Source organism: Gossypium raimondii, chromosome 8 (genome assembly GCF_025698545.1).
Source record: "Gossypium raimondii isolate GPD5lz chromosome 8, ASM2569854v1, whole genome shotgun sequence".
In the NCBI taxonomy this organism is placed as follows: domain Eukaryota; kingdom Viridiplantae; phylum Streptophyta; class Magnoliopsida; order Malvales; family Malvaceae; genus Gossypium; species Gossypium raimondii.
This window is the reverse complement of record NC_068572.1, coordinates 20,969,578-20,981,389: the sequence shown is the minus strand read 5'-3', so window position 1 is coordinate 20,981,389 and position 11,812 is coordinate 20,969,578.

The following is an 11,812-nucleotide window of genomic DNA, read 5'->3' as shown; positions in this document are numbered from 1 at the left end:
TTGCCTTGAAGGGCCTTGATAGCTAGTGGTTACGACCCTCGGTTGGCCCACAATGACCGATTTGCGATACCCTTTATTATACATGCTCAGCTTATTCAATTCATTTTCCTTATTCTTTAGGGTTGATCTTTTGACGCTTTCCCCCGCATCTATCTTTCCACTTCTTATTGCATTTTCAATCATTTCGCCAGACATTACTATATCTGAGAAGCTCATGGTAGCGCTTCCCAACATATGGTTAATGAATGGGGCTTTTAGAGTGTTGATGAAAAGCATCGTGGTTTCTTTCTCCAAAAGGGGTGGCTGGACTTGTGTCGCTACCTCATTCCATCTTTGGGCATATTGCTTGAAGCTCTCACTTTGTTTCTTTTCCATATTTTGTAGTGTAATTCTGTCAGGTGTCATGTCTGTTACATGGTTGTATTGTCTTATGAAAGCTTATGCCAAGTCCTTCCATGAGTGGATATCGACACAGTTCAACTGGTTGTACCATTTGGAAGCCGACCTGATCAGACTATCTTGAAAGCAATGAATTAGCAGTTGATCGTTATTAACGTATCATTCCATTCTTTGATAGAACATCGTGATATGAGCTTCAGGACAACTAATCCCATTATACTTTTCAAATTCTAGAGTCTTGAATTTCAGCAGGAGCACTAAATCTGGGACCAAACTCAAATCCCTGGCGTAAACCCCGTGATGGTAGTCAGTAATTTCCATTGCTTTGAGTTTTTCCTCCAACCACTTGTACCAATCTTCGAGTTGTTTTGGAAATTCTACTCTTGCTTTTTCTATTTCATCTAGATCAGGAACCACAGGATTGGTTGGATTGTCCCCCGGATTGTTGCCTGAGCTTGTCGGGTAGTTCATTGGCATTGAGGTATTAGCTTGAAACTGTTGAGGCCTGATTTTGACAGAGGACCTGCGTGGGTGTACATCAGCTTGGGGCTGTACATGCGGAGGAGTAAAGCTTGGAAGGTAGAGGGGTCCATCATTATCTCCTTCTTCAACATTAACCATGGGGCCCTTTCCTTTTTCATTTCCCCCAGCCAACAGCTCTGTTAACTGGGTCACCATGTTCTTCTAGGAGTCCATCATCTTTTCCACCATATCTTGCTGAATTTTTTCTAGCCGCTCTTGCATTTGGTTTTACATCTCTTTTTGGAGTCGTTCGAGTCTTTCCAATCTTTGATCCATGTTTTTCAATTTTGCCCGAGTACCGTAAGGGTGTTGGTTTTCTAGATGAACTGAAATAATTTTACTCAATTAGGATCTTTTAATGGTCCTTAATGCATATGATGTCATGTAATGCAAATGCGTGAAATGAATGCAAAAAGACGTTGACTCTAATTTAATTCCATTTAGAAAACTTTACTAAAAAAACAAATTTCTTTACATAAAGCGGATGTATGTACGGCCTTGCCCTCATACTGCAAGAAACAGCGTCGATCTTTCTCTTTTTCTAGATGTCTAAAATAAATCTCGTAAATTTCCAATAGATGCCACTACTAGCTCCTGGTTGTGATCCATCGTCTACCCATCCTCGTAATGCTCATCAGCTTCTTTAAGAAAGTCAGAATGTTGGCAACTCTCAAATAATTAGCTTGAATCCTCGGGCCACGAAGTAAAGTCATGTACTCTTCCATCACCCTTCTTTTGTTGTGTTTCTTAGGATATATTCGGGCTGCCATATTATCTTCCACTTTATCAAGAAATTCATTTTCCATGACAAGCTCTCTAATTTAGTAATCAAACTTGAATCAACACCTTTTTTCTAAGATGAAAATGCAATGTAATCATAACCAAAACAAAACGAAATAGGTTAGTACAAAACAAAAGCAAACAAGAAAAATAGAGTACCTATTCGGGTGAACACTAGGGGTTTGGAGTGGCTCTACTAAGGGTGGGTTCCTAAGGTCTTTTACATGTGGCTTGGTTCTAAAGCAAAGGTACCCGAACCAGCAAATTCCTCGATCTTTACCCATTATAGGCTCATACGGATCGAGGTCGGTTCAGGGGAATACATTTCCCTATGGCTGCACGGAGATGACAATCTCACGTAGACATAGGTACAGATGTATCTCGAAAGCGATCCACAATCCTGCACGGAGGTGAAAACCTCACGAAGGAATAGCTTTTCACTCCTACTTAAAAGGGTAAGATCAACCGATCATGCGATGCAATATGCAGAAAGATACCAAAACTTAAACCAACAACAATTATAAACCACAATGATGAAGATCGCAATAAAGACGAATGAAATGCAACGAAAGGATCGTATATTTAAATCAAGTTTTTAATTTTTGACAAAAAGACAAAAAATAATCAACTCATGGCTTGACTCTCTTATTTTGGCTCCCCAGTGGAGTCGCCAAGCTGTTGTTACCATTTTTTTGTGAAAACGGGGGTCGACTTGGATTTTGAAAACGAAAACGAAAACGAAAACGTGAGTCGCCACCAATCCTTTTTGATGAGGTGTGATCGCCTTAAAAAGTGGTTGTTTTTAATAAACAAATTGATTTTGTTAAAACAATGATTTTGGTCCACGAAATTCAGAAAAAACGGGTTCAGGAGTGGGTTACGTAGGAGGAAGGATTAGCACCCTCGTAAAGCCCAAAATTGGTACCTAGTTGATTAATTAATGTCTTAGTGTCGAAGATTAAAAACTTTAAATAGATTTAAAATACAATCCTTTATTGAAATGTTGAAATTTTTTGAAAAAAGAGCATATTTCACGTTAATCGAGAAAGAGAATTATATCCAGTAAGTTAGGACACAATGTCTTGAATTCCCAATGCGCGAACGAATGCTAAAAATTTACTTATTTAAAAGATATTTAGCTATCTCGGATTTTAAAAAAGGGATCATGCCCAGTAAGTTAGGACACGATCTCTTCTTAATTCCTAAGATCGTGAAAACTTGTTTGAAAATACTTGTATTTGGATTTATCGAGAAAATCAAAACCCTGTCAGTTAGGGTACAGCTTTTTCAATTCTTAAAAAACGAAGTTTAACTTATTTTAAAGTCGTGATTTATATCTTAAATAAAGAAATAAAAAAATGTCAATATGGGTAGCAAGACAATAATAAATACGACGATGTAAACCTAACGCTAGCAACCACAACAAAATAATAAATAAATAAATAAATAAAAGATAAAACAATAATAACAATACGAAAATAAATAAAATTATAAAAGTAAAAATCTCGTATGTATATATATATTTAATATTATGAAATATAAAAAAATGTAAGTATGCATATATACATATATGTATATGAATTAAAATACTTATTTATATATGTACATATATGTATATAAAAATTATGAAATATAAAAATAAGTAAGAGTATGTGTATACGTATATATATTTATGAAAACTAAAAATATGTACGTATATATATTATAAAATGTATTCATATATATATACACTTTGAAGTTATAAAATATAAAAACATATGTACATATAAATATTTAAAACATAAGATGTAAGTACGTATGTATAGTATAAAAATCGTGTATGTATGTGTATAACAAGGTTTTAAAATAAGATTTAAATAAGCAAGAAATCACAACATTAATACATAATAAGACCAATATATTGAAAACTTAAATAAGTAAGTATATAAAAAATAATAAATACGAAAATATTAATGATAATAATAATAATAACATCAAACACATTAATATTAAATAAAATAACGGAAAAAAAATATGAAAGACTAAATTGAATTTTAAAATAAGATTAGGGGTTTTAAATTGCAAATACATAAAATAGGGTTGTAAGGGACCTAAATAAAATGCGCTCAAAGAACGAGGGACTTGCGGGGAAATATTCCCCAATCTTCAAAACACTGCGTTTTAGCCGAGGGGCAGCACATGGTCTAAGGACCAAATCGAAATAGAAGAAAAATTCGTGGGCCAAATGAAAAAAGACCAAAAAGGATCAGATCGTGCTATGTTGTAAAACCAAAAGACTGCATGCGCAAATAGCCCCTCAAATCAGAAAACACGCGGATCCTACAGTAGGACGGGTCGGGTTGCGGGTTCGAGACCAAAACGACGTCGTTTTGAGGGCCTATATAAGTCAATCTTTTGACAAAAAAAAATCATTTAGCTTAATGTTTAGAAAAAAAAGACCCCCCAAAACTCTCTCCCCCAAAACTAAAAAAGGAACCCTTAAATCAAAATCGAAAATCATATTTCCTTCTGTTTTTTTATTTTTTCTCTTCAAAATTTCGTAGTAGTCTTACAAAGGAGATCTAGGCCTTTTTTTTATAGCCGATTTGATACAATAAAATGTTATCTACTACTATTTGCCACTGCTTGGTCTCTGCTTTGCGAGTTCTTTCATCCTGCAGGTGGTTGACGTTGATGGAGTAGGTGGCGCGGCGTTAGAGGTGGCAGAGGTGATGTGACCGAAGGGCAGCAGCTGTGGCAGAGGACTAGTGGACGAGGGTCAGAAGAGGCGGCTAGAGCTAGGCAGTAGGCTACGATTTCATTTTTTCTGAAAAATTTTAAACATTTTAGGCCACTGGGTCTTCATTTTTTTGGGGGTTGTAATTTTAACTGTTTAGGCTTGCTTTATTTGGGCTATTTTGATTTGTAAATTGGACTCTTATTTGGTTTGTTACAAGGACCGGGCTAAAATTGGGCTTGTATAATTGCACTTTCTTTTCTTTTCTTTTGTGTATAACTAATGCTTTAATGGTCCCAAAAATGAGAAAAAGGAAAAAAGAAAAAAAAGCGGGCATTTATAATTAGCCCTTTTCTCAGTCAATTTACAGTTTATTTAGCTAGAAATTAATCGTATCTCATTTGATTTGTAGGCATTTTTATTTTTATAGTATGCCTAATTACAAATAATTATATTAAAATTCAATTATTAAAGTTAGACTTTTGAAGTTATCTATTAATATTACATATGTGGAATGTTCGGATAATAATTATAATTATTAAGTATTATTGGATTCAATGTAATTTGAGGTACTCAATTGCACTCTTTAATTCTTAAGGAGAAAAGGTAAACAAACAATTAAACAAACATTCATATACCATATAACTTTCTAAACATGCCCATATATGATATGAGTTTTAAAATTTATTTTTATACAATAATAGTAGTATTTTAGTTTTAAGGATAAATCTTGAAACTATATATGAACTATGGTGTCATGTGTAATTTTATACATAAATTTTGATTTTGTGTAATTTTATATATGAAATTTTATTTGATAGAATCCTCGAAATTATTAACACAATTGTTGATATATCATCATTTTATATTTATATATTGCATACACAAATAATTCTATATCCAATATAAAAATAATTTGGTGTATTTATTTCTTTAAATATATAAAATTAAATGAAAATGAAATGATGTGATTTCCCGAGACTTGGAGTGTTTGGAAAATTGCTTGAATACGGAGGATCATCTTGAATGGTTCAAACAAGAGTGAAAACCTTCACCTGAAGCCCTTGAATGCTTTAAGGAACTGAAGTTATAATAGAACTCGATCAACTTAAAATTGACAAATACTCGAACCTTGGTATGTGAAGTCACCACACTTCGTGCTGGGAAACGAAGTGATAAGACAAGGGGTGAACGCTACAAACTCGTAAAAAGTTTGATAAGTTCAAGCAGTTCGGTTAAGAACCATAGAGAGAAAATCTCACAAAGTACATTTTTTATTCTAAAATATGGTAGCCTTCAGATGTCCTTTTACACGGTTTGTATAGCACCTAAAATGATCATTCAAATTCGGCACCTATTCTATTCACACACACCATAAACATGTTCACACTTAATATCAATATATTCACACACAATTAATAAATCCGGTTCATGCTTTTAAGGGTGGTGCATGTTTAGGCCGAAAAGACATGTTGTTTCCCTTGGTGCATTCGTACATTCTTAGCCTTGAAGTAATCTCCTTGTTCCATGAATGTTCCACCATTAATTCCCTTAATCTCCCTTTGACCAATATTTCTTTGCATGGGGCATGCATGTTCTTAAAAGATGCCTTAATGAGCTTGTGATGCAAGGATGGAAACATGCTTCCAGAAATTCCTTCCTCCATCATCCATGTATCTCCATTAAGTGTTGGAATTCTTCCTCCTTAAGCAAAGCTGGTGACATGAATTGAGGCAACATACAATCGGTCACAATGAACCCACATTAAAGGTTAGTTCAAGAAGCTTATTTTGTACATGTATTCGAAAAATGATTGGTCAATCTTGGCCCACACAAATAGTCATCTATAGCAAGTATAAATATGCATCAGCCATTTTCAACATCTCACACTATATTCAGCCAAGACTAGAAGAAAAAATAAACTAGACACTTGACTTGACTCACACGCATATATCATATAAACACAAGATACACACACACATACATGCTAATAATAATTAACAACTTAGCAATTTAGACATAAAAGACATATGATAACACGCATATATATATATATATATTTACAAGGAACATGCACTAAAACACAATATTGTAAAGTGAGCAACACACACATAGACATGAAAATATGCATGATAAAATCCATGGAATTAAATCAAAATGCAAAATTATTAAAATAAACTTAGGATAAAAAGTCTTAGAATTGACTGATTAATTCCTTTAAAGAATTTGTCCAAAATTTGTATGATTTAGATCTGCATGGAATTAAACCAAGGCCTTCCACGTAGCTTGAACTTGGGATTACATCATGAAAGTTGCATGTATATATTTGAATCACAATCAAAGTTTCATGTGTATAATTGCACGAAACCAAAGTCCATGTATCAAATTGCACATTGAACCATAGTTCATGTATAATTTTAAGATTTTTCTATTTAGTTTTAGGATATATATATTGAATATAATATACTTTATTTTACTAATCTCATTTAAGTAATTAGAATTTTTTATTGACAATGATAACTTCTATTCATTTTGACCTACTAAATAATAAACTAAATTACATTGTATTTATTATTCATTATTTATACTTGGTTAAGAACCAATAGATGAAAAAAGGAATATATGCTTAATATTAAAGAATAATTGATAATATGGAATGTTAGAGTAATTAGATAAAAATGCATATGATATTTACTTTTTGTTAATTTAATTAGTAATAGTATTGTCAAATATTTCTTGAATTAACGTATTATATATTGATTTGATTTTAGATTTTGTTACTTGTTTAGAGATTTTTTCGAGTGTTATTGATAATAATTAATATTTTTTAGATTTAAAATTATTTAATTGTGTAATTGCAATTTATATTAGAATGATCAGTTAAAATTAAATCAAAACTTAAAAGAGTAACTTTGTAATTTATGTTTGTTTCGTTAAAACAATTATAAATTCGAATAAGCCACTGTTAGCTCGATTAATAAATTTGAAATTGCCATGAGGGGGTGAATTGACTTTTAAAATTTTTTGAAAGCTTGAAAGAAAATATAGAACAATTGAACACACTGATTAGAGTGGTTCAACCCCAATTGTCTACTCCACTACTTTAGCTTTACACTACTAAGGATTTTCCCAAGTTCACTAATTTGATTAACCTTCGAGGATAAGGTTTAACCTTACAACTCCATAAGGTTTCTGTAACACCCGTAACCCGTATCCGTTGCAAGAATAGGGTTATGAAGCATTACTGAATAAACGTAACCTAAAATCATTCACTTTCAAACATTTCATTAAACATAGCATTATCCATTTATAAACATGCATATCGTCCCTTAATCGAGCCCTCGAGGCCTTAGAATCACTTTAGAAACTATTTGGGACTAAATTGAGATCATTTGAAACATTGATGAAAAAGATAGAAACTTTTAAATTGTAGGTGTCACACGGCTGCGTGGCCAGGCTGTGTGACTCACACGGTTGAGACACACACCCGTGTCGCAAGCCATGTAACATTCAAAATAGGGACATACGACCGTGTCCCAACCCATGTCCGTGCCTGTGTAACTCTCTAACTTGGGTTACACGGCAAAGTCACACGCCCATCTGCCAGGCTGGGTAACACTCGAAATGGCCTCACACGCCCATGTGCCAGGCCATGTGCTAGGTCGTGTAACTGCCTGACTTGCAACCTTTAAAACCTATAGGGGACACACGCCCGTGTCCTAGCCTGTGTGGACAAGTAATTGGCCAAAATCAAGCCATTCCTTTCACCCAATTCAAGCATGTACCTAAACACAATTTGCATAAATGACCAAGACATTAAAACATGCCCAAAACATGCATAAAATGACCAATTCACTATACAATTAATCCATACAACCAATATGTTAATAAGACAACTCAATCACAAACCATCCAACATATCTAAACTTATGCATTACTACACTAAAAATATACACTACTAATTCAATATCACCTTAAAGCATACCACAATTGAGATCACAAGCAACTTAACATAACATACCATTTTAATGACCTAAAAACAATCAACCGATGTGCCTTCATAGACACCACAATTAAATTCAACATGAACATCTAAAACATATAAACCTTGATCCATTTCTATCATAACACTTAATTCACTCACAAACCAAAACAATTCACAAGTGTGCAATTTTATACCATTCTAAATATACAAAAAGATACCTATCAACTTGGTTAGGATATTGTCATATTGTACCAAAACAACCTATGTAGCCACATATACATGCCACGACCCTAAGGGACACAAGAACTACCAACATCAAAGGATAGTGTGAGTCGTAGATTCAATCCATTGAAACATCAGCAACAACGATTTACAAAGCAATTCACAAAAATGAATAAACTTATATAGCTTAGTAAGAGCATAGTTTATCATTAAACTTAAAAACAATTGAATACAACTCATATTTTACTCGATTCAAAGTTACCGGAGTGTAAATAGGGCACGTATGTGCTATTCAAGGGTATCAAAGTACAAACAGGGGCACGTATGTGCAATTTAGGGGTTTCGAAGTACAAACAGGGGCACATATATGAAATTCAGTGGTATTGAAGTACAAACAGGGGCACAAAAGTGTAATTTAGGGGTACCGAAGTACAAACAGGGGTACATATGTGCAATTCATGGAATAATTAAGTATAAGCGATTAAATACAGAACTATACTGTAAACATACAAGTAGAAATTCAATTATGTATAGAAATACTATGAACTTACCTTGACAACTAGAGCATAAACTACGATCAAGCTAATCCGTGATTTTCGCCTTTCCTCGATTTAGATCTGGTTGAGATTTATCTTGATCTAAATAAATAATTATATTCAATTAAGTGTTTCAATCAATCTCAAACATTCAATTCAATCCATAATCCCCATTTATACATACTTACAATTTTGTCCCTAACATTTTCACCTTTTTACAATTTAATCCTTAAACTCGTAAATTGAAATCTAAGCATTTTCATCCCTAAGTCATGCTAGCCAAATTTATTATGAACCCATATCAACTCATAAAAATCATCATTTCACAATTTAACCATGATATTTTACTACTTTTATAAATAAATCTGTAAATGACATTTTCATTAATAATCACTGTAGAAAACTTGTTTATTTAACAACAAGGACTCATAATCTTTCATTAAATTTCAAGAAGCATGCAAACATGTTCATGGTAAAAACCCTACGCCTTTAATATTTTTGCAAATTAGTCTCTGGGCTAGCTAGATTAAGCTACAACAACTTCAAAAACATATAAATCATTAAAAATATGGTTAAGAACCCTAAAATGGCTTATTTTTGCTCTTCCATTTCGATGGAATAACCCCTTGTAGAAGATGAGCACAAATTTTCTTTTATTTGTTTTTAGTTTATTTTACTAATTACAAATTTAACCTTTATTTTTAACCTTTAAAAATCACTTAAGCCATGTCCATATATGTCCACTAACATTTTGAAGGGTCTAATTATCCTTTAAGTCCACTCACTTTAAACTTCATAGCTATTTAACCCCTTTAACTAATAGAACTCTACTTTTATACTTTTTATGATTTAGTCCTTTTTACATAATTAAGCATTCAAACGTCAAAATTTCTTAACGAAATTTTTATACAACCTTATTAACATACCATAGACATCATAATAATAAAATAAAAATTTACTCGTTAGATTTGTGGTCCCGAGACCATTGTTCTAGTTTCACTTAAAACGGGCTGTTATAGTTTCTACCCAAACCTTAAGATATAACCCTATCAAAGTGAAAAGCAAATAAACAAACTAACTAATCCTTATAAGATTGGATTGTTTGCAAATTAATCACAAATAAAACAAGAAAACACTTGAGCTAAATGAATAATAATGAAAGCTCACAATTGTGTACAAGAAAAGTATGAAAATTCAAGAACTAAGGTTGTTTGATTGGAATTTGAGCCTGGATAATCTCTCTTATTCTTGTAGACTTTTTCGAAGATGATATTTTTACCCTCTAAATAATTTCCAACCGTTGTGGTTGTTGGAATATTGAATAGAGCCGATTGGGATGAAAATACCAATGCATTAATGTCACCTGCAAGAATAGGTATCGATATTTTTTTTCTACAAGTATCGGTACTATTAGCATTTAATGACCAATTTAGTGATCTTTGGAGCCATGAATATCGATAACAAGGGAATTTCATCGATACCAAATAGAAGATATTGATACCATATCGATACTTGATAAATACTTTGAAAGTCAAAACGCAAATTTCATATCGATACCAAAAAAGGTATAGATAAAAGTGTACCGCTATCGATACTTGACAAAAATTATCGATACAAAGCAAAACATATCTATACCGTTTCGATACTTGACGAATACTTTGAAAAATAGACTTCCATTTTCGTATTGATATTAAAAAGGTATCGATAAAACTGTGAACCTATTGATACTCAACAAAATTTATTGATACTTGACAAAAAGTATCGATACCAAATTTTTCGATACTTGAAAAAACATATCGATAACAAATCCATACTTTTTGGCCTAGAACATGTGTAACTTGTTTGAAAAATGTTTGAAAGTTTGTCTAAAAAACTTGGCCTTAAATTTTTTTCTAAGTATAAGTTCAACAATTTTATTTTTCTTTTAGATATCATTTGAAATATAATTTTGTCAAGTTCTTTTAAAATTATATTTATTCAAAGACACAATATTTTTATATGAAAATAATTTGTCAAATAAAGATTGGTTCAAAATCTCCCATTTTTAATATAACAAAACATTTGGTAAATTTGTTTTAAATAAATTGCTCCCTTTCTAAAAATCATTATCATTTTAAGGTTCGAAAATTTTGTTGTTCATTTTCAAATTTGGCATTCATCTTCAATTTGGTAATTCAATTTTAGATAAATATTGTTAGAAAAATTAGTCACTAAATTTGTAAATTTGGCACAATATCAAATAATCAACCATTAACCAACAATTTACCTTTCTTTCTTCCCTTTTGTTATATCAAAATGCAATAAATAAAGCTTAAGAGAGACAGTTGTGGTTAGTTCAATGATATATATTTAAAATTTATAACAAGGAACTAAAATTTACAAAATAATCATTAAAGTATCTTAAAAAATAGAATAAACATTCAGGTGCAAACACATAGAGATAGGAAAATAAAGACAAAGTAAAGTGTGCATTTGAAACTATGAGAATGCATGGGATGCAATGTGTGTCTTAACTATCTTAAGGTGGTGGAGGTGGAGGGTAACGAGCTATAAGTTGAGCCAATTGCTCTTCTAAGGATGTTATCCTAGAGCCTAAGTTGTTAAACTCACTGCTAAACCTATCGAACACATCATTGACCTCAACTATAAATC